At 46.7% G+C, this 25,009-nt stretch overlaps 2 long non-coding RNA genes and 1 pseudogene across 2 annotated transcripts; 1 reads left to right on the top strand and 2 right to left on the bottom strand.

Annotated features, from left to right (window-relative positions):
• Positions 1-7,377: 7,377 nt before the first annotated feature.
• LOC123185975 (uncharacterized) lies at positions 7,378-10,218 on the bottom strand. The gene is made up of 3 exons (XR_006493536.1): positions 8,741-10,218; positions 8,558-8,636; positions 7,378-7,735 (listed from the first exon to the last, which is right to left on the bottom strand). It is a non-coding gene; the product is annotated as an uncharacterized lncRNA (long non-coding RNA).
• Positions 10,219-11,303: 1,085 nt separating this feature from the next.
• On the bottom strand, positions 11,304-13,254 carry LOC123185974 (uncharacterized). The gene is made up of 3 exons (XR_006493535.1): positions 13,176-13,254; positions 12,807-12,858; positions 11,304-12,504 (listed from the first exon to the last, which is right to left on the bottom strand). It is a non-coding gene; the product is annotated as an uncharacterized lncRNA (long non-coding RNA).
• A 2,268-nt stretch (positions 13,255-15,522) lies between these two features.
• Positions 15,523-25,009, top strand: part of LOC123191864 (serine/threonine-protein kinase RUNKEL-like) — a 142,574-nt pseudogene continuing 133,087 nt past the window's right edge.

Below are 25,009 nucleotides of genomic sequence, written 5' to 3'. Positions count from 1 at the left end.
AAATTGCTAGTTGCCACCCAGAGTTCCCCCAAACACTTCACTATGCACAGCTGTCAAGCTCCCTGCGCACACTTGCAAAAGTGTCAATGCACTGAGACATAGTTAAGCTAGCTACTGAAGTGATTTGAGGAGAACTCCAGTGGACAACCAACCAAACTACTTAGCCATGACTCTGCTCATCTCCCGTGGACCACACCTCACTTGTCTAATCTACCCTGCTGATGAGCACATAGCCGGCTGCTATTTATAAGTCTAGGCGAAATACTAAAGATCTAGTAGCAAGCTTGTTTGCCCCATGTGGACTGTGGTGTGCAAATGCATGCAAGGTCTTGGAGCCGGGTAGATGAACCTGGGAATGCACCTAGCCGTGATGCAGCCTAGGTTAGAAGCTATACAGTGAAGGGAATCTCATGTGATGTGCCATTTTGGGCGGCACTACTCAGCAAGATTTGCAGCTCCGAATCCTAGAAAAGCTCATGGTGCAAAAGGTGCGTGCCCAGCCTGCAAATTCCTTATCTCCAGCAGCAGCTAGCTAGAGACCATTGTCGTCGTCGCTCGGTTTCTGTCCACGAACATTTCTATCAGCGCAAGTGACAGGAGTACTGCAGGGATCACGCCATAACCATCATCATTATCCCATGCAACTGGTGCAAAGCTCGCGCCAGTTGCAGCACAGGACACTACGAGCTAGGCAATCTGCTAATAATTCGCTGCAGGAAAGTGCTCCACTGCTCCATAGTTCAGTAGATCTCATGGGTGGACGTATTTGTTAGTTGATGTGCTTGTAGTGCTGTGGGTGCAGTATCGTGATAAAAGTGAGCAGCAACTTAGCTAGAAGAACCATAAAGTGATCAGGAACTTAGGCAGACGAAGAGAACATGCTTTCTGCGTCTGTGATACATGCACGTTGAACATTTCACACTGTTTATGGCCTGCATCGATCGGCATCAGCGGAAACTCCTTTCTACCGGAGCCGCGATGTACCGGCATAGCATCCACCGTTCAACTGCTTTGTGATCTGAGTCTAAGTAGGACCCATTCATATGTATACCCATATATTGTGGCAGGTAATCATTTGTATATGGTCAAATCAATGTCACATCAATAGGCCCATGGCAGGAAAGGCAGTACTATTTGGAGTGGGCTGTACGCATGCATGCGGCATCTCTCCTCTCTCTCTCAAACAAATTCATGCATTTTATTTTTGTTTACATTTTTAGATGGCCAATATTTTTTACAGTAATGTTCTATTATTTAAAAATTTCATATATTCAAATTCTTGAACATAAGATCTTTAGAATAAGACCAATCTTGAATATATTTAAACTAGTTTAATTTTTACTATTTCAATATATCAAAATACTAATTTCACTCATTTCAAATTACAATTTTTGAAAAAAATGAAATCAGTTATTGAAATGATTGAAATCACTTTTCTGAATATAGTTTTCTTTGTGAGTTTCATATTTCAGCTTCTGAAATTGTGTCTTCAATGGGGTGACTGTAATGTGTTTTTCTGAAACTAGTGAAATCTATCTTTTGTAATGAGTGTAATCAGTTTTTTGAAACAAGTGAAATATTGTATTTCAATTGAGCGACTGTAATGTATTTTCTGAAATGAGTGAAATAAGTTATTTGAAAAAAGTGAAATACATCTTTTTAGCGTCAAACGACTATTTCAATGTTTGAAACAGATATCTCTGCCAAGTGAAATGCATTTCAATACTTTTTTGGTAAATACGAAGTGAAATTAGTTTTGGAACTAGTGTAATTATATTATTTGAAATGTGATTTTTCAAATTTGTTAAATTCTTATTTTGGAACTAGTGAAATTATATTCTTTGAAATGAGTGAAACAATTTGGAAATATTAATTTTTTTGAAACAAGTAAAGTTTATTGTTGAAACAAGTGAAATCTAGTTTTTCAGTTGAGTGAGTGTAATATTGTTTCTGAAATAAGTTTCTTGAAACAAGCGAAATATAGCTTTAAAATCTAATGTTTTATGAAAATGATTTCAAAGATAATTGAAATATATAAGACAAAATATATGCAAAATAGATCTTGTTTCGAAGGTCTTGTCACCACGAATTCAAATATACAAAAAAAATTCAATATTGGACATTTGGTTTAAAAGATACAAATCATTAAACATATGGGGATGAAAATAAAATGCATGTCATATGTATGGCATGAGAGAATGCAGGCATGCATGCACAGCTCTCTCTACCCAACTCTCTTTCTTCTATAAAAAGCTGACTTCATCTGGTACTAGTACATGTATTACTATGTGTATTCTATATCCGGAAATAGAATATAAAAGCTGCACGAATCTTGATGAAAGTGACAGACGGTGGATTGCTTACCGGTAGCTCCCGGCTCCGGTAAAAAAACTTAGTCGTCGGCATCGGTGCATGCACGTTCATCATCGGTGTTTATTAATTTTAAAGGCCAGCTATCACATTCACATACACAAATAATGATGCTGGCACATTGGATTGGACACATTTGGTAATCCTAAGGGCGGAGCTCAGAGACCTAATCTGGTATTTTCCATTACAAAATCCGTCTAATCCAATGTGCTAGCGAGCTACTCCCTTCGTTCCGAATTACTTGTCGCATGTATGGATGTATTTAGATGTATTTTAGTTCTAGATACATTTATTTCTGCGATGAATAATTTAGAATGGGGAAGTACTTGTCCCATTACGCGTGAGTGTACCTACGTGAAGGCGGCATAAGGTACTTTTTGGGCATCAACTTTTTTTTACCCACATCTGCACGAATGTAATTCCATCGCGAGAATTTGCACACGTGTAAAAAAACATCAATGTTTCTTACAAAAAAATCATAATATTTTCAAATTTTATTTAATTCTTTTTTCAGATTTTACTCTTCACTAGCAGTGCTCATATGTTGCCCGGATAACATCTGTTGTCATGGCCAATGCCGGAGTTTGCCACGTCCGAACATTAGCACATTCCGGTGACGCCACGTTCTATCCGCTCATTTAGCTCTCTTTCCATCATTCTGATCCTTCTAGTGGCTTCAAACCTGGAAAAATATGCATGATAAAAATGAATAATTGACTGGCAGATTAATACTCAAAGAAAATTGTGAGCGGTCATTTAAAGACTTACCCATCCATTTCTGGCATTTGTATGTCCATGAAACAAGCCCAAAAACCGTAAGGTGGTTTTAGCAACGCAATTGCTTTCTTCCCACTGTCTGTGCTATACTTCAAGAGACAGGTCTATAGAGCATATTATATTGTTGTTGTAAAATAATAATATAACAGTACCTATAGGAGCGAACAAAAATGGTACACCTACGTAGCTTGTTACGTGAAGCTATGCAACTTTCCTTCCTCATAAACTAATCAAGTTTTGTAATACTCCTTAGGCAGAAAAAAAGTTACTCTGGGATTATACATCCCCTGGGCACCCCATGGGCGTACCAGATTTAAGGCAACTTCAACGGGGTGGCCTAAACGGACGCAAATTTTATCTGCTTTTTGTCCGTTTAGGTCGGCCAAGCGGATATGCATGTCCGTTTTTTCGTTTGGGTCGGCCAGTGCGTCGAACGAGAGGCAAACCTATTTTTTGCATGTCCGTTCCAGCATTTCATCGAACACGTAACAGGCAGGCATCTCGATGGTCGCGGAGCTCGCGTGGGACTCCCATGTGCTCGCAGCCAGCTCGCCGCGCCGCAGGTTGCCGTGCCTCGTGTGCGCTGCAGGTCGCCGCGGCATCCGCGCCCGCTCGCCGCACCCGCTCCGGCCGTCAGCTCGCCGCGCTGCAGGTCGTCGCGTCTCGCGTGCACTACAAGTCGCCGCGGCATCCGCGCCAGCTCGCCGCGCTGCAGGTCGCGCGTGCATTACAATTCGCCGCGGCATCCGCGCCAGCTCGCTGCGCCCGCTCCGGCCGTCAGCTCGCCGCGCTGCAGGTCGCGCGTGCACTTCAAGTCGCCGCGGCATCCGCTCCAGCTCGCCACGCCCGCTCCGGCCGCCAGCTCACCGCGCTACAGGTCGTCGCGTCTCGCGCGCGCTGCAGGTCGCGCGACGCGAGCGGGGCATGGCGCGGGGCGAGGACGAGGACGAAGCTGGTCCTGGTGCATGTCCTCTTTGACCACCGAGCCATGCACGGTCCACTGCTTGCGAGATACCGGCCGGGACGCGGGTGCTCGTCAACGCGGGGGCTCGTGGGCTGGGCAGAGAAAAAAGAGGAGAGAGAGGTGGGAGGTGGTGAGTTTGTGCTAGGTGGGCCAGTCTCGCATGCAGTGGCCGAGGAGAACGCAAAGAGCGCCTGCTTTGTGCCCGCCTCGGACCCAAATGCAACCCAAATTTGCGCTTGAAATGGGTCCGCGCAGACACAATGCGGACAGAAAATAGAAATGTGTCAGCGCGTTGGGCAGTGTTTTTTGGCCGCGCGGACCCAAATGGACATGTGCGGACAAAATGGGTCCGCCTATTGGAGTTGCTCTTACAGGGCCGGTTGTAACTAAGAGCAACTCCGACGGGCCGACTCAAACGGGCGGCGCATTTGTCCGCTTTTTGTTCGTTTAGGTCGGCCGCCTGCCCAGCGTCCGTCCAGTTTTGCATTTGAGTCGACAGTGCGCCCAACGCGTCGACCCATATATGCCGACGTGACCGGCTGGCCGCCCAATTGTATATTGATTTGCATTCAACATATTTTATCAAATGAAAATGTTTAAGTCTGGCAGCCCAAATAAATAGTATAGTTTTACAGGCCAAATACAAATAAAAATGTTTCACATAGTTTTGCAAACGAATAAAAGAAGATACATCTATTGGTTGCCAACATGAGCCCACATATGCTCAACCAAATCATTTTGCAGTTGCACGTGAGTTTTCCAATCACGCATGTCTTGAAATTGAGTGAACTGCTCAATTGTTGCCGCTACTCCATGCTCAGACACAATATTCTCACCCTGAAACTGAAAGCCTTGATCGTACAGACATTCCGGGCGCTCGTCTTCTACTATCATATTGTGCATGATCACACACGCAGTCATCACCTCCCACAGTTTCTGCATGCTCCAAGTATTAGCAGGATACCGAACGATGCCCCATCGAGATTGCAAAACACCAAAGGCACGCTCGACATCCTTTCTAGCACTTTCTTGCTCTTGGGCAAATCTTCTCATTTTCTCTCCGACAGGGTTGGGTATTGTCTTGACAATAGTGGTCCACCGAGGATAGATACCGTCACCCAGATAGTACCCTTTGTCGTAGTTGTGGCCGTTGATAGTAAAGTTCACCGGTGGGTTGTTGCCTTCGGCAAGCCTAGCAAACACCGACGAGCGCTGAAGCACGTTAATATCATTGTGTGATCCAGCCATGCCAAAGAAAGAGTGCCAGATCCAGAGACCTTGAGACGCCACGACCTCTAGTATGACAGTGCAAGCCCTGACATGTCCCTTATATTGCCCTTGCCAAGCAGAGGGCAGTTCTTCCACTCCCAGTGCATGCAGTCTATGCTGCCAAGCATCCCCGGGAAGCCCCTGCTGGCATTCATCGCCAACAAACGGGCCGTATCTTCAACTGTCGGCTCTCTCAAGTACTCAGGGCCAAACACAGTAATAACAACCTTGCAGGACTTATACAGGGACTCTAGGCATGTAGACTCGCTCATACGGACATACTCGTCAATAAGATCACCGGGCACTCCGTTTGCAAGCATTCGGATGGCGGCAGTGCATTTCTGATAAGAGGAGAAACCAATCTTGCCGACAGCATCCTCTTTGCACCTGAAGTAGTCATCATAGCCGATCACTCCTTCTCTAATACGGTTGAAAACATGCCTACTCATACGGAACCGGCGACGGAATTTGTGATGTTTGAACAACGTGTTTCTTGTATCAAAGTAGTCCTTCCAGAGAAGGAAATGCCCGCTTTCTCGGTTGCGATTCAACGCCAGAAGATGGCCTGGAATGGAGCCACGGAACAACGGCCGCTGGCTGTTGAGATGGTGATGGACCAACACAGCAGCCAATATCTGCTCCTCGTCGTCGGACGACGAATCGTCGGAGTCGCAAAGGAAATTGTGCAAAAAGAACTCGTCGGCGGAGTCCATTTCGTACCTGGCAAACTGTCGAACAATTTGTGGGCGTCGACAAAGGAGAAGGCCGACAAGAGGAGTCGCGGCGCCCACAGACCAGCTAGCTGCCCTGCCGGCGTCCGACGAGTGTGACGGCGTCCGACGAGCGTGTCGGTCGAATGTGGCAGGGGCGGCGAGGCGGCTTCTTGGTCGCGGGTGGCTGTGCGGTGGGGGAAGCTGCGGTGGGAAGCAGTTTGCTGCCCGGCGGCAAAACGATGCGGAGGGCGACGGGGGGGGGGGGGGGGGGGAGGGGCGGCGTTGCTGGGCGGATGTGGAGGCGGTGGCAGCTGGAAGAGTCGCCGGAAAAAAATGGGCGGCGGCGTCGGCGACGGAGGAGGCGGGAGGGTTTCTTGTTGGCCGCAGGGTGAGACGGGAGGTCAATGTGCCATAGACCAGCGGGCCCGGGGACAGGAGTAGGCGAGGGCGTGCGCGTCCGTCGCGTGTCCGCGCGGACGCGAATCCGGCTAAAAATGGTCCGGGAATGGGTTGCCCGCGGACAAAAAACGGGCGCGCGTCCGTTTGGGTCGGCGCATTGGGCCGTCTTTTGTGTCCGCACCGACCCAAGCGAACGGCCACGGACGAAATGGATCGCCCCATTGGAGTTGCTCTAATGCCCTAACTAGATCGGTACCGCGCCTTGGCGCGAGGGTGCCGGTCCCAACGTTTGGGTCAAGCATATAATAATCAAGTAAGTAGGAAACATTGTTTAGCGCACGTATTCAACAGGACAATGAATTCTCTGGTTCAAGAAAAAGAAAAAAAATTCAGTTATACCAAAAGCAAGACATCATCAAGTTCAATATAGTCGTGAGATTATAAAGCCGCATCGAGTCCAGTGCGTTATGAGAACATAAAAGCTTATATTGACATTAAGTTCAGTACTAAGAGCATGAACATGACAGAGCAAGTACTAAAAGTAGAAACATAATAAGAAAGGAAAATCCAAACACAATGACAGCAGAGACGGTAAAACTATAAGGTCATAGCTATTTGGTATACTAATAAGTGCGTCTCTACGCAACAACAATTGCATTAATTCAGATATAACTCAAAGTACGTTACTATTTCCAATGAGCATGCAAACCATTTGAAGGTCAAATGTTAAAATATAATCATTTTAATTTTGCTTTTGAAGAGAACATCTAGCATTAGTATTCGGAGTGCACACAAACACTGCCCCTTAGCACGAAAGGTACTGGAGAGGACATATAGAATCAATGGGTTGAAACTTCACTCCAATGCTTATTGCGAGGGATGATCTAATCTGCTTTAACATTTTGCCAAATGGATGGTAATTCAGGTAAAGTTTGCACTGGTTTACAAAATATTCTCTTCACAAAAAATGGTTAAAGCCAAAAAGGAACAAATTTGCGAACACAAGCTATAGCTGCTCATCACACAAATATACTTTAATATAGGCACAAAAACAGTGGTGCACATCCCATTCAACATCGTGGCGACAGAATCCGTTCCGCTCTTGTTCCTCACTCCACCTCATAAGCTCTAGCGACCTCACCGATCATCTATGTGTGTGCCTCCTTGCGATAACCCCATCCTTTAGTCGCCTTGTTGCTCTGAATCCGACATCCCATGCTAGCAAATACATCACAACAAAGGACTGGATAAACAGAGTTCTTTAATGTTACATAGCAGCTCATACTTCATTTGACAAAGATACAAATATATAAGATTTGTAAACCAGCAAATTGGAATCAAACGCAAATTGCACATAACTGAAGGAGAAGGTACCAAAAACAACATTGTTGTCATATAATAGTTGCAAGCCTTCGTTTTTACAGAGTAGATTGATTATTGACAGGTTTAATTATGTTGACCAAAAATATAAGTTAGTATAGAGTCTGGTATTGCACATCAATGGATCAAATGCTTTTTGTTATGTCTCATACGATGAACAGTTTGGAAAAAAATGGAAGACTTGAAAGTTTTCTATTTAGTATTTACAACTACTATAATAATGCACTTCCTCCATCCCAAAATAAGTGTCTCAACTTTAGTACAAAGTCGAGACACTTATTTTGGGACGGAGGGCATAGCTAAAAAGAATATACGTCTAGTTCTAATATTACTATTTTTATATAGCTAGCAGAATACCTTTGTGCTATGTGATTTAAAACAAAAGATATCAGATTATTTAAAAAAACATCTACATCACCTTCATGATGCCTTTTCAATATAAACTACACAAATTGTTTCAACTCGTAACAAATGTAATGTGCTCTTCAAGGTGAAAAAATATAAGATGTATGTACTTATTCCTTATATTGTAGCACTTGTTTGTTATTCTGAAAGAGTTGTTCATTCCCTTCCCAAAATACTTAGCGGACATCCGTGTATAATACACATGGTTGTCTTAAGAGAGTACCGAAGTTGGTTTTTTGTTATCCTCCAAAAGATAGAGTGCATTGCACACTGTACTTACCTTCAGGGAGAAAATAAATGAATAGAGAAGCCATCTCCTCCAGCCTGGAGATCTTCTCAAGCACAACCTCATGCTTCTCCTGCAAAACAGATTCATAGTTCAAACATCTAGCTTCGTTATGCATGCAACTACTTGGTACAAAAATGATAATTGAGCCTGAGAAGTCCGCTCCAATTTCAGTACCTTCAGGAACAACACTTCCACGTCCAGCTAGTTGCTGCCTCGGTTCACTCCATACAATGAGAAATGATAAACTTGTGTCACATTTACTGCAGATTAGAAATCGGATAATGCAATAAAACATTCACATGAAGGAAACCATTAGTAAATCAAAATACAAACATATGTGCACATCTCATTTTTCTGAGTTATGATAATATCTCAGATTGATAGTCTTGTAAGAATAGCAGTTGCCATCAAGCATCAAGTAAACAATTTGTGAGCAAGTATCAAAGAGCAAGATTAACATGTAGTAGACAAATTCAGCTGCATTACTTGATTTAACAACATTCCAAGGCATCAATACAATAGCAACTCTGTTTGACAGTACAAGCTTCAGTGAATAAACACAACAAAAGATCAATTTGCAAGCACCATACCGAATAATAAGGTCACCAGGAAAGTAACCGTTCCTGGTTCCCTGTGGTCTAGCGCTTAGGCCACTTCATAGCATAGACAAAGCAAGATATTGATTTGCATCACCTAAATAATAGTAGTATAAAACAATCAATAAACACATATCCTTCTTATTATCAATCAAAAGTACTTGAAACTAAAATTACAGAAGAACATTTATCTCCTGAGAGCATGACCTAACCACATGCTGAATCAAATTGTCAAATTTTTTGGAAGTTTCATCATTTCCCAAACTTGTTATTTCTTCCTCTCTGTCTCAAAACTATCATAAATCCATATCTTCGATCTAAAATGGTCTACTTTCTTCATAAAGCAATCAACCAAGACAAGTACTACCCTATAACTAAATATTAAGACATTTTTGTTGTTCAAATTGAACTACAAAAACTTCTAATATTTAGTTACGGAGGGAGTATCTTTTAAGCATGAGTATAGATAAGGTATCAAAAGCTCTGTAGGAGAACAAACATGGGAATGTTTCGAGAATTAGCAAGACTAAACATCAAATATGAATTGTGTGCAACTTGTAGATCTTGTAAAGAGTATATAACATCCAAATGAAAAATCAAAATTACTACGTTGTGCATCATGACTGTTGAGAAAGAAAACAAATATGTGGTCTAAACAATCCAGAAGATTTCTCTGAGCCTACAAAATTTACTTTGTTGCAATACAAACGTAAAGAATGGCGCGATAAGTAAAAAAAACAGCGGCACAAGTACTCTGTGAATAGGTGGTATTTAGATCATTTAATAGATTCATTATGTGAGTATTCATACTAAATAAAAATCAATACCAGAACTAAATCATAGTAAATAGATCTGGAGTATTTTCTCTGAAAAGGGCATTCTATTGGACCATGAGAGAGACTCACAACGATAGAACTGCAGCTACAACTGATAACAGAGCAGCATTTTTATACACGGTCCGAAGAACAGTAAGATTCACTCACATGAACCCTAGATCGGTACTACTGAATTACGGAATTTATAAGCGAACGACAGCTCATGTTTACCTTGTTCATTGGTGGCACCACGGACTGGATTTTCCCCCTTCCTGTCATCAGCATGGTGGAGAAGAGTTCCCTCCGTGCACTGATTGATATTGAGTCATCAGTTGCTTTCAAATCACAAAGAACTACATCAAACAAAGATGAATTTAGTTAAAGGATGCCTATCCGGCATACAATGAAATGTTGATTCAACAACGCAAAGAGCAATAAATATTGATTGGTGCAAGTTTGAAGAAAATAAATCTAAATCAAGTCATACTTGAATCTTAGCAAAGCAAATGGTCAAATAATATACGTATGAGTGGTAGAAGAACATCAATGGCCCATAGCAGATTCGCGAAACAAAAAACAGGATCCAGAACGTCCAAGGCAAGGCCTTAAAAAGAATATGCTACACACAAGAAGATGTACTCTTTGAAATGTAGCTATATGAAAGTATCACTTTGACAGCAAAGTACAAGGAAAACAACAAAGACAAAGAAGGACCGCTTCTTTGAAACCAGCTAGACCTAAAAATCTCCCCCACATGATGTGAGCAGCGCCAACAAGCAAATCAACAGCTCACTTGTAAGGCATAGAAGAAACACACAAAAAGAAAAATAGGCCCCACCAGAATCCATAGAAGTGACAAAAAACCATGATTCCATCTCATAGTCGACCCAGCTGAGCAAGAACAAAAATACAAGCAAACAGTAATATACTCTTTGATGCCAGGCCTCTACCAGCAAGAGCGCAAGCAAGCAAATGGTTGGAGAACTGAGAAGATAAGAAGAAAAGGGATCGACCCGCAGAACGATGACCGACGTAGCAGGACGAATCGACCAGAAGCACGAGCACCCGCAGTGGACGAACCTGCAAGGGAAAAGGAGCAAATCAAGGATGAGCTCCAGGCAACCACGACTGGGAAGGTCAGGGAAAAAACACATACAGATCGAGGGCCGCAGCAACAGATCCGGCGCACAGAGAACAAGAATAGAGGATCTCCAACAAATACGATCCAAAATTAGTTAATAGGAACACTATTTTTTTTTGAATATTTGTTAGTAGCAAACGTGAAATGCACAAAAAATCAAATGTCTAATAAACCAACCAATCGTTCTGAAGCTAGTTCAGTAGGAAAGAACATTTAGCAAACTAAGATGAAGCTTTTTAAAAGTCTGGTGAGCATGCAATGGGCAGCACTGGATAAATCATTAACTCTAAACAAAAAGGATGAAAGAATAGAGAAAAGGTCAATTCACATGGGATAAATCATTAATTCTAAACACTATCATCTAATTTGGAGGGCCTCTGCTTTCATACATAGTTGATTCAGGAGGACATGCGAATCAAAAGTAGTCAACCTCACATAGAAGATAGAACTGCCCTTCCCCTGAGTCCCCGATTACTACTGGACCATGTACTGCTAAAAGCACAAGGCCAAAAAACAGAAGAAATAATTGGAGGACGCATAAACTGAATTTGTTGCAATATATCGAAGGAAGAATAACATTTATTCCTGACTGTAGCGCAACTGTAATGTCTTCTCAACTAACAGAAGTACCCACGTCTCCCTTGACAAGGCCTGACCTCCACCCACGCTCGTCTCCCTCTCATCTGCAACTGCTCGCTCTTGATATTACTTGTGATGCTTGTTGGCAGGAAAACGAATTATAGACTGAAAATTGTGCAGAAGCATAAATACATTTAATCCATGACACATACATAACCAATCATAATGTACAAAGCACCTTGTCCCAAAAACACATAACTAGTGGTTAGGAGCAGCAAGGTTCTAACCAAAATATAACTACCAAACCTATATGAGTAACACGGAAACCTCTAAAAATATCCTCTTGACTCATGGAACAGAGGATGTAAATCTCAAACAACATAGCAACAAATATATTTCTCCACAAATTAAACATATATTTGAATGATGAGATATATTGCATAAGCAAGTCAGATAACCGTGAGATGTAACGTACTGTACAGGTAAGTGATCCAAGACTGCAGCTAAATTTCAGAAGAAAAAAAGGACACTGTTGAGTAGGCAATGGAGCACTAATATTGCAGAGAGTAATATTTCCTTGCAGCCGCACACCATGTTGGCATAGATAAATAAGACTGGGGATTAAATCAAAAGAAAGTGGAAGGGAGAGAGAGAGAGAGAGAGAGAGAGAGAGAGAGTGGGAACCTCTTCCATCTTTCTATATGTTGAATCTCCATAGCCATCGTGGTTTTTATGATTCCCGTCGCCTCTTCCGAAAGCAGCTAAACCAATTATCTCATCAATCATTGCCGACAACGCCTGGTAAAGCTGAAACCACAAATGGGGATATGAGAGCCTTCCTATGAAGGTGTGCATAACCACAAATATTATATGTTTACATGAGAATAATATCCCACCAAGGGTAGGCATCACCGAGAACAAACACTTCCATTGAGTTAAAAAAATTATTGGAGGGCAATACATAGGTAAACTTCAGAGATTACACGCATGTTCATAATACTCAAGCAAAAAGGTATAGACTACACCTTCTAATATATGCAATACAATGTAAAACATCTGCATTGTAATAGGTGCAATAACAATGATCAAATAGGAAAATAGGATGATACCGTGGTATTCCCAACCTTTGATTTCTCTGCCAACGGGCCTATGCAATGGCATCTGTGAAAATTTTCAAAAGTAGTTCTGTAAGAACAAAAGAAGAAACTGACAAATCAAATAGTTCAATGATGACGCCATTATGTGATCTAGCATAACAAATATGCCACAAGATGTGAGACTTACATCATCCAGCACCTATCTACATGACTTTATTGTAGGAAATGCACAAATGACAGCTAAGGTCTAGACATGAATGAGTACTGATGCTAGTTTGAACTGATCCATGATTCAGAACTTAACAACAAATTAGAGGGAACAAGTACATATGAATTATCCAAACAAGGCAACCATGACAGATTCTGAGCTCGTTGCCATACCTTTTTGTCCCCACACATCCTAGCACTCCAGATGCACTGATTTGCAGACCATTTACTCAAAGTACCTTGCACTATTATTTAGAATACGACCCTGGATAAATCATACACATGAATATTAGAGATAGTATGGTATGATATCCAAGCAGCAAACTAACTCAATGCTACCAGCATGTTTCCAACTAAATGCACTTCTGAGATTCTAGGAGATAAAACATCAAAATCGAAACCAGTAGTGAATGATTTCATCATATGCAACACCCCAAACACACTGGAACAACCAAAAAGATAACTAAGCACATAAAAAGAAAACTAAGCACATAAAAAGACAACTAGAGCAAGAAATTAGCGATCAAATAACTATAAATTGAGTCGGTGACCTAGAACTCAAATATGTCAGCGACTTTGTTCGGCTAGTGAAGCTACCAGCAACAATCTGCAACAATGTGTGAACTTGAAAAAAGAGAGGAACAAACAGTATTTTCTATGTGAGAATAATGTACAAAACTGAGGGAAGCGATTAACTGATCGTAATTCCAACCGTCTATAGATTATAGACTCAGAATCTCAACAAATTAGACTGATATTCTATCAAATCAAACGATATGTGTACTTCAAGATGCAAAAAAGAAGACTCTGTTCGGTCCAGGTGAACGCCCCTATAAGAAAAAGCTCGTTCTTTCTCGAGCAGTAAAACAAAATCAAAGTATACTACAAACTTCATTGATCTTGTCCCTCTAATTAATAATCCAAGAAGTGGCAAGTTAAATAGGATAATAACCCAGGCATGGGGCTCGAAGGTGTGCTCCGCGTACAGTAGGGTACGCGAACTCGGGCTTGGCCACGTTGACGCCATCCATGTCTAGCTCGTCCATCCCCGTCCAATCTTCGCCAACCTGCAAGAACGGACAGATCAGGCACTCGATCATGAAACCCGCCGGGATCTCCCTCCCTCCTCTCCCAGCAGCAGATCGAGATGTAGAAAACCAACACAAGAAGGGGATCCGGATCAGATTCATACCTCCCTTGTCGACGTGTTGGGGTGCTGCAGTGTTAGAGTATACGTAGTGTAGCCCGTAGAGTAGCCTGTATACGCGCACTGTAATCTAGTCAGTGCATGTACGTGAGTAGTGGGCACGCAGTCTACCCACGATCCTGCCTGGTAGTGGCACACGATCATCTCTGTAACCTGCATATAGTCTCAGCCGCAGAGCTAATCGATGTGTGTGTTGAATCCCATATTCCTCCCTCCTTCATGGTATCAGATACCGACGACCGGCACAACCCTTTTGCTCCGGTCGCCAATCCTGCTTCCGCTGCCATGGGCACCTCCAGCCCGCCTCCCTCCCCCCCCTGCTGACACTCCCGGCGCCCCTCTGGGCACCGCATCACCTCCACCGGCCATCCTGCCTGCTGCGCCTGCCGCGTCTGCGCCCGCCCCGCTCGGCGTGTCCCCGCTTTCTTCCACCGTCCTCCAGACGATCGACATCCGCCGCCATGTCCAGTCACCCTCGACCTGCTCGCTGGCAACTATGCCCAGTGGCGACGCCACTCGACACGGCGATCGGCATGTTTGGGCTCCGCGACCACGTCGATGCCGCGGCGGTTCCACGCCTGGATGATCCTTAGTGGCTGATGGCCGACCACGCCGTCGCCCACTGGCTCAACACCACCGTCTCTCCTGATCTCCTGGACGTCGTGATGCAGCACGAGGACACGGCGCTCACCGTGTGGACGGCGATCGACGGCATCTTCAAGGACAACCAACTTGCCCGTGCGGTCTACGTCGACGCCGAGTACCACGCCCTGGTGCAAGGCGACATGAACATCATGCAGTACTGCACCAAGCTGAAGATGTATGCGGACCAGCTGCGGGACCTTGGCCAGCCAGTGGGCGAGACGCAGCAGGTCTTTCACCTCCTGCGTGGCCTCGGCCACCAGTACCATGGTGCGATCCCTCACATCACCTTGCAGTCCGCTCCCTTCGTTTCTTCAGACCCTTTCCTTTCTGCTGCTCGAGGAGCATCGGGCCGATCAGACTGCTCGCATCCAGAGTGCACACGCGCTAGTCGCCGGACGCGGGGGCGCCACACCGTTTCCACCACCAGCAGCAGCCCCTGACGTCAACGCAGGGCGTGGCCGCGGTGGGCGCGGCCGTCGCCGTGGCCGTGGCAACGGACAGGGCGGTGGTGGTGTGCCACAGCAGTCGCCTCCTCGCGCTCCGGGGCTCCCGGCGCCGGCGCCCGGCACCAACTCCTGGACCGGCCTCGTCCAGGCATGGCCCATGCCCTGGCGCGCGCCAGGCTCTGGCGTCCTCGGCCCGCGCCCTGGCACGCCTCCCAAGTAGGTGATGTACGCTGCGCCGTCTCCTCCCGTGCCTGGTCCGTACGGCTACGCCCCTGCACCGCCCGCCTACGGCGCGTACGGGCCTCCGCCCGCCTACAACGTCGCTCCTCCTGGCACCGCACCTCCGTCGCAGCCTCTGGACATGGCCTCGCTGCAAGCCGCGCTTCACAGCGCCACCGCCGGCCTGTCGTCCTCAGGCACTGCCTCGGAGTGGTACATGGACTCCGGCGCTGCTTCTCACATGACCAACTCGCCTGGTACACTTCAAACTCTTCTCCACCAGCGGCTCGGGCACCCTGGTTCTGCACAACTTCAGATTGTCGCTCGTTAGTCTTCTTTTAGCTTCAGTAAACAAAAACCGCACCCTTGTCATGGCTGCCGTGTTGGCAAGCATGTGAGTCTCCCTTTCTCAACTTCTAGCTGTTGTACTTACTTTCCCTTTCAGCTACTTCACCTTGATGTGTGGACTTCGCCTGTTAGCAGTGTTTCTGGGTACCAGTTTTATTTGGTCATACTAGATGATTACACACACTACGTTTGGAGCTTCCCGCTTAAACACAAGTCTGATGTACATCCCATCTTACGTGATTTCTATGCCTATGCTCGCACCCAGTTTCAGCTGCTCGTGATTTCTGTCCAAACTAACAATGGGCGCGAGTTCGACCGTCATGCCTTGCGTGAACTGCTCGCCCTGCACGGCACGGTACTCAGGCTGTCGTGCCCCTATACTAGCCAACAGAATGGCAAGGCAAAGCGCACCTTGCGCACTCTCAATGATAGTGTGCGTGCCCTCCTCTTCCACACCTCCATGCCGTCGCGTTTTTGGGCCGAAGCGTTGTGCACCGCCACTTTCCTGCTAAACCGACGACCTTGCCATAGCAGCTCGCCGCGCACTCCCCATGAGCTCCTCCTCGGCGTAGCGCCTGACTATAGCTCACTCCGCGTGTTTGGTTGCCTCTGTTACCGCAACACTGCCTCCACGGCTCGTCACAAACTCGATTCTCGCTTGGTCGCCAGCGTTTTTCTTCGCTATCCTGCCGATCATCGCGGCTACCGTTGCTTTGATCATGTCACCCGTCGCGTTCTTACTTCACGACACGTTTACTTTCATGAGGACATCTTCCCCTTTGCACACACCGTCCCCGTCGCGCCCCCCGCTCCGCCGCTCGGCGCACCTCCTGTCTTGCAGCTCGCTGGTCCGCCCGCTGCATCGCTCGCGCCGCGCGATCGTTCAAGTGGGAGCGTTGGATCGCCAACGGACGGTCACTGTCCGTCCCCCTTGTGCGCGTCGCCCGCGCGTTCAACATCAGCCGTTGGATCTGTGGTGAACGACTCCCGCTTCGCTGCTTCGCGCGCGCATTCGACCAGTTCAAGCTGCACCGTTCATTCTTCATCTGATGGTGCCTGCTCGTCGTCTCCCGCGCCCTCCGCTGATTCAAATTCTGCCGTCCCGCCACCTGCGCCAGCTCCTGTGCATTCGATGGTCACTCGCGCCCAGACCGGTATCTTCCGCCCCAATCCCAAGTACTACGACACCGCGACTGCTTCGTCCACCTCTGGCATCTCTCCCTTGCCGAGCTCGGTCCGCGTCGCCGTGCGGGATCCGCACTGGCTGGCTGCCATGCGTGAGGAATTCGCTGCGCTCATTGCCAACAACACTTGGGAACTGGTTCCCCGTCCGTCCGGTGCCAACCTCATCACCGACAAATGGGTCTTCAAGCACAAATTCCGGCCCGACGGCTCCCTCAAGCGCTACAAAGCGCGGTGGGTCATCCGCGGGTTCCGCCAGCGCGCCGGCGTCGACTACGGTGAAACGTTCTCGCCGGTGGTCAAGCCGGCCACAGTCCGCGCCGTCCTCACCATTGCTGCTTCGCGTCAGTGGCCAGTCCATCAGTTGGACGTCAAGAATGCGTTCCTCCACGGGACGCTCGCGGAGGAAGTGTACTGTCTCCAACCTGCCGGCTTCGTCGACGAGCACCAGCTGCACCACGTATGCCGCCTCAACAAGTCGCTGTATGGGCTTAAACAAGCTCCCCGTGCCTGGTTTCAAACCTTTGCCGGGTTCTTGACAACGATCGGCTTCACGGCAACTCGTTCGGACTAGTCCCTGTTCGTCTACACCAGCGGCGCCGATGCAGCCTTCCTCCTCCTCTACGTCGATGATATCGTCCTCGCCACCTCCACGCCGGCCCTGCTGCACCGCATTGTTCTCCGGCTCACCGGCGCGTTCGCAATGAAGGACATGGGCGCCCTGCGCTTCTTCCTCGGCATCCAGGTCACGCGCACCGCGGCGGGCTTCTTCCTCTGCCAACAGCAGTACGCCGAGCATATTCTCGTCCGCGTGGGCATGGAGACCTGCAAGCCTTCGCCGATGCCGATCGACACCAAGGGCAAGCTTCCCCAAGCCGACGGACCGCGCATCACCGACGCTTCGGCATACGGCAGCCTCGCCGGCGCGCTCCAGTACCTCACCATCACTCGTCCCGAGCTGGCGTACACGGTGCAGCAGATCTGCCTCCACATGCATGATCCACGGGAGTGCCATCATGCTCTCATCAAGCGAGTGCTGCGCTATGTGCGCGGCGCGCCCTCGCATGGCCTCCACCTGCGTCCCTCGTCGCCGCTGGACTTGCACGCCTACACCGACGCCGACTGGGCCGGCTGCCCTGACACCCGTCGCTCCACGTCCGGCTTCTGCATCTACCTCGGCGACGCCCTCGTCTCTTGGTCCTCCAAGCGGCAGGCCACGGTGTCTCGCTCGAGCGCTGAAGCAGAATACCGTGGCGTCGCGAATGCTGTCGCCGAGTGCATCTGGCTGCGCCAGCTGCTCGGTGAGCTGCTCCTGCCGGCCCGCTCTGCAACCGTTGTCTTCTGCGACAATGTCTCGGCTTGCTACCTCTTCGCCGACCCAGTGCATCACCGGCGCATGAAGCATGTTGAGTTGGACATCCATTTCGTGCGAGAACGCGTGGCGATGGGCGAGTTCCGCGTACTCCACATTCCCACGAAGCAACAGCTCGCTGATGTGATGACCAAGGGCCTGCCCACAGACGTTTTCCTCCAGTTCTGGGCCAGTCTTTGCGTCGCTCCAGCCGACGTCACGACTGCGGGGGGTGTTAGAGTATCCGTAGTGTAGCCCATAGAGTAGCCCTGTATACGTGCACTGTAATCTAGTTAGCGCATGTACGTGAGTAGTGGGCACGCAGTCTGCCCACGATCCTGCCTGGTAGTGGCACACGATCATCTCTGTAACCTGCATATAGTCTCAGCCGCAGAGCTAATCGATGTGTGTTGAATCCCATATTCCTCCCTCCTTCTTCATGCAGTTCTTGCCCTGCCTGCGGCACGTATGGTCGGCATGTCCATGAGCTAGCGTTCCGGGCGCGAGGAGGGAGAGGGACGAATGGCAGCTCAGTCGCCATGGCAGCGGCTTAGTGGAGGTTGGAGTGGAAGGAGGAGGTGAGAGGAGGGAGTGGAAGGAGGTGAGAGGGCGGGGAAGGATGGCGTGCGGCGGCGGCGGACGAGGGAGACATGTGCGGGAGAGAGAGATCGATTGGGGAGGAGGCGGCGAATGTGAGATGGGCACGTGTTGACCTAAGACATGAAATTACGAAAATACCCTAGCGGGGGCACTGTAATATCAGCGGTGGCACGAGATCTTTACAGCGGGGGGGGGGGGGGGGGGACTGTTCATTGCAACAGTGCCTACAGGTTGATCCGACGGCGTAGGTCATCCCAGTGCTTGATCCGACGGCCCAGATCCGATCAAGCAACCAGATCCAACGGCCGGGAATCCAAACGGCTAAGGAGGCTGGAGGTTCACTGTCATCCTTATTTCTTGATTTCACGCCAGTGTCAGTTGGTGCTACGTTCTCGTATTGGCAGAATTGAATTCGCGCGAGGGGGCAGGCTGCATGCGAGCACTAGGAGCGAGGCTACATGCGGAAACGTTCTCTTAATTGACGCGTCAGCCAGTGCATTTCGGTCTGGCAGACTAATATACCGGGACATAGGTAGTATTATGTAGGTGTAACAAAGCCCGAGGAGGGGACGGGGTGAGGCGAGGCGGGGGCAAGGGCCCCCATCCCGATTTCTATCCATTTGTGAGTAGTAAGGGGCTATTTGGTTCTAGGCATAGCATTGTCACACTTCATCATATATTTTTTCAAGTTTGTCTAAGGTTAGTTCAACAAAATGAGAGTCAAAAGGTGGCAAGCTTAAGGGAATTTTGCCACACTTTTTGTGTGTATGTCATATGAGAACTTATTGTGGCTTGCCTAAAGTGTGACTTGAACCAAACACTCATCTAAGTTGGTCAAACTTGTCTAACCTTAGGTGTGGCAACCTTTGGCAAAGTTAGTCACAAACCAAACAACCTCTAAATCAAGCTCGGTTAATAACCACACTCAGTTAGTACGAAAGTAGATCCTCTAACATGCAGGAGGCAAGTCAGGGAGATAAAGTGTCCTCTCTGTATAAAACGGAGAAGGAAAGGCAGAGACATTGCACTTTCGTAAATCACTGCGGATTCATTAATGTTCACGAGCAATTACTGTTTATAAATCGTGATGTTATATTGCAAACCATGAAAAACCAACGAAAGGATGTCAGGGTACTGTAGCATACCTGACTTTCCTCCTAATGTTAAAGGATCCGGATCCAGTTAGTACCTTGAGCATGAGCAGCGCACCAATAGGAACACGGGGAGGCATCTCTGCTCATTGGACTCCGGCACGTATCTTGTCATGTGCAGCCTGAGCGGTTGCACAGGGCCTCCTAATTTCAGGGGCCTCAGAATGTGCTTTTAAGTGCTAAATGAGAAGTTGTCAAAAAAGCGCTTTTACTCACCCGAACATCGACCCCTAAAAAAAAACTCACCTGAACATCGGAAACCCCTCTAGGCCAACCTCACGTGCCTCTCTCGGTATTTGTGTTTCTCATTTTCACTGCATGTTGAGCAATCCAACCCCATGCATTACCATATCATGGTCTCCAACCTTTCTCCCCACTAATTAGTTTCTTGGAGACAAGTACAATTTTTTTCTCTTTCTGATTTATTTCATTACTATTATTTTCTTTTTAGCAGCAAGTAAATTATTATTGTAATATTAAAATGTGAATTCTTTGAGGAAAAAACTGTATCATCACAATAGTTGATATAAAATATTTTAATTGATATTTTTACATATAGGACCTAAATTTGATTTCGCACTGGGGCCCGGATTATCGAAAAAGGCTTTCGCCCCGCTTTATAGATAACACAAACCGCCACATAGCAACCAGTACACGGAAAGGTTCACACACCACACACACACACACAAGTCTCACAACAGGAAGTACAAGAGGTTTTGCTGAGGGCACACCTCAACAAGCCCAAAGAAAAAAACAAAAAAGGTCAGAGATCACCCCTGGCCCCTAATCCAGCTTGGGAGGTGGTCTAGGAAGCGGCGGCGACAAACGGACAACCATCGAGCGGAGGTCGGCAATGAAGGCGGAGATAGCGTCACGGTCCTGGGGGAGGCTAAGCGGCCGCCAAAGTTGCAAGTAACCAGACAGTTTGAAGAGGGCGTCAGTAGCACGTCAAAGCGGAATGCGCAGAATCACAAGCCTATTCCGGATCGTCCAGAGGGTCCAAGCGAGGGTCCCAATCTCCAACCACCTAATGTGGCGAGAATGCGTGGGGAGGGGGGGGGGGAGGCCTGGAATTCAGCGAACAGGTCAGGGAAATTGGTGTGGCACCAATTGCCACCAACCACCTCTCTAAAGCAGCTCCAAATAAATTGAGTGGACACGCAAGAGAAGAATATGTGATTCGAGTCTTCAGGGACACCACAGAGCAGACATAGATCACTACCCGGGCCATTGCGCTTTCAGACCTCCACACCAGACGGGGTCCGCCCGCGAATCCATTGCCACATGAAGATCCGAATCTTCAGGGGAAGGCGGATGAACCAAACCGCCGTAAGGGGAAGGCGCGGAGGAGGGGGCAATGGCCCGGTAGAGGGACTTGGTGGAGAATTGGCCCGTCGGCTTTAGGCGCCATCGAACCAGATCCGAGCCAGCGGCCACCATTGGCTCGTGGAGAGCAACACAATCAAGCAACTCATACCAGGCGACAGAATCTGGAGGCCCAAATGGCCTTCGGAAGGCGAGGCGCCCTAATTCAATAAGGGCCCTCTCGACAGAGATCCAGGGATCAACGGCGATGGATGATGTCTACAACACAACATTCTTCTTGTAGACGTTGTTGGGCCTCCAAGTGCAGAGGTTTGTAGGACACTAGCAAATTTCCCTCAAGTGGATGACCTAGGTTTATCAACCCGTAGGAGGCGTAGGATGAAGATGGTCTCTCTCAAGCAACCCTGCAACCAAATAACAAAGAGTCTCTTGTGTCCCCAACACACCCAATACAATGGTAAATTGTATAGGTGCACTAGTTCGGCGAAGAGATGGTGATACAAGTGGTATATGGATAGTAGATAAAGGTATTTGTAATCTGAAATTATAAAAACAGCAAGGTAACAAGTGATAAAAGTGAGCGTAAACGATATTGCAATGCTAGGAAACAAGGCCTAGGGTTCATACTTTCACTAGTATAAGTCCTCTCAACAATACTAACATAATTGGATCATAAAACTATCCCTCAACATGCAACAAAGAGTCACTCCAAAGTCACTAATAGCGGAGAACGAACAAAGAGATTATGGTAGGGTACGAAACCACCTCAAAGTTATTCTTTCCAATCAATCCGTTGGGCTATTCCTATAAGTGTCACAAACAGCCCTAGAGTTCGTACTAGAATAACACCTTAAGATACAAATCAACCAAAACCCTAATGTCACCTAGATACTCCAATGTCACCTCAAGTATCCGTGGGTATGATTATACGATATGCATCACACAATCTCAGATTCATCTATTCAACCAACACATAGAACCTCAAAGAGTGCCCCAAAGTTTGTACCGGAGAATCACGACGAAAACGTGTGCCAACCCCTATGCATAGGTTCATGGGCGGAACCCACAAGTTGGTCACCAAAACATACATCAAGTGAATCACGTGATATCCCATTGTCACCACAGATACGCACGGCAAGACATACATCAAGTGTTCTCAAATCTTTAAAGACTCAATCCAATAAGATAACTTCAAAGGGAAAACTCAATTCATTACAAGAGAGTAGAGAGGGGAGAAAACATCATAGGATCCAACTATAATAGCAAAGCTCGTGATACATCAAGATCGTATCACCTCAAGAACACGAGAGAGAGAGAGAGAGAGAAAGAGATCAAACACATAGCTACTGGTACATACCCTTAGCCCTGAGGGAGAACTACTCCCTCCTCGTCATGGAGAGCACTGGGATGATGAAGATGGCCACCGGAGAAGGATTGCCCCCTCCGGCAGGGTGCCAGAACGGGCCTAGATTGGTTTTCGGTGGCTACGGAGGCTTCTGGCGGCGGAACTCCCAATCTATTGTTCGTTCTGGAAGTTTTAGGTTACGTAGGTATATATGGGTGCAGGAGGTACGTCGGTGGACCGAAGGGGGGCCACGAGGCAGGGGGCGCGCCCCAGGGGGGTGGGCGCCCCCTACCCTCGTGAGCTCCTCCTTCATCTTCTGACGTAGGGTCCAAGTCTATCCGGTAGGTTTCCTTCCAAAAATAACTTCTCCAGTTGATTTCGTTCCGTTTCGACTCCGTTTGATATTCCTTTTCTTCGAAACACTGAAATAGGCAAAAAAAACAGCAAATCTGGGCTGGGCCTCCGATTAATAGGTTAGTCACGAAAGTAATATAAAAGTGGATAATAAAGCCCAATATTGCCCAAAATAGTAGATAATATAGCATGGAGCAATCAAAAATTATAGATACGCTGGAGACGTATCAAGCATCCCCAAGCTTAATTCCTGCTCATCCTCGAGTAGGTAAATGATAAAAACAGAATTTTTGATGTGGAGTGCTACTTGGCATAATTTCAATGTAATTCTTCTTAATTGTGGCATGAATATTCAGATCCATAATATTCAAGATAAAAGTTTAATATTGACATAAAAACAATAATACTTCAAGCATACTAACTAAGCAATCATGTCTTCTCAAAATAACATGGCCAAAGAAAGTTCATCCCTACAAAATCATATAGTTTAGTCATGCTCCATTTTCGTCACACAAGAATGCTCTCATCATGCACAACCCCGATGACAAGCCAAGCAATTGTTTCATACTTTAGTAATCTCAAACTCATAAACCTTCACGCAATACATGAGCGTGAGTCGTGGATATAGCACTATGGGTGGAATAGAATAATGAGGGGGTTATGTGGAGAAGACAAAAAGGAGAAAGTCTCACATCAACGAGGCTAATCAATGGGCTATGTTGATGCCCACCGATTGATGTTAATGCAAGGAGTAGGGATTGTCATGCAACAGATGCACTAGAGCTATAAATGTATGAAAGCTCAACAAAAGAAACTAAGTGGGTGTGCATCCAACTTGCTTGCTCACGAATACCTAGGGCCCTTGAGGAGGCCCATTGTTGGAATATACAAGCCAAGTTCTATAATGAAAATTCCCACTAGTATATGAAAGTGACAACATGAGAGACTCTCTACTATGAAGATCATGGTGCTACTTTGAGGCACAAGTGTGGTAAAAGGATAGTAACATTGCCCCTTTTTCTTTTTTTTCTTTTTTTGGGCCTTCTTTTTTTGGCCTTTCTCTTTTTTTGGGACAATGCTCTATTGAATGATGATCATCACACTTCTATTTATTTACAACTCAATGATTACAACTCAATACTAGAACAAAGTATGACTCTATATGCATGCCTCCGGCGGTGTACCGGGATATGCAATGAATCAAGAGTGACAAGTATGAAAGAATTATGAACGGCGGCTTTGCCACAAATACTATGTCAACTACATGATCATGCTAGCAATATGACAATGATGAATGTGTCATGATAAACTAGATGGTGGAAAGTTGCATGGCAATATATCTCGGAATGGCTATGGAAATGCCATAATATGTAGGTATGGTGGCTGTTTTGAGGAAGATATAAGGAGGTTTATGTGTGAAAGAGCGTATCATATCACGGGGTTTGGATGCACCGGCGAAGTTTGCACCAACTCTCGATGTGAGAAAAGGCAATGCACGGTACCGTAGAGGCTAGCAATGATGGAAGGGTGAGAGTGCGTATAATCCATGGACTCAACATTAGTCATAAAGAACTCATATACTTATTGCAAAAATCTACAAGTCATCAAAAACCTCGGCACTACGCGCATGCTCCTAGGGGGATAGATTGGTAGGAAAAGACGATCGCTTGTCCCCGACCGCCACTCATAAGGAAGACAATCAAATAACACCTCACGTTTCAAATTTGTTACATAACGTTTACCATACGTGCATGCTACGGGACTTGCAAACTTCAACACAAGTATTTCTCAATTTCATAACTACTCAACTAGCACGACTTTGATATTATTACCT

Source organism: Triticum aestivum, chromosome 2A, assembly GCF_018294505.1.
Source record: "Triticum aestivum cultivar Chinese Spring chromosome 2A, IWGSC CS RefSeq v2.1, whole genome shotgun sequence".
NCBI classification, from domain to species: Eukaryota; Viridiplantae; Streptophyta; class Magnoliopsida; order Poales; family Poaceae; genus Triticum; species Triticum aestivum.
The sequence above is the reverse complement of the archived record's forward strand: the minus strand, read 5'-3'. Positions and strand labels throughout refer to the sequence as shown.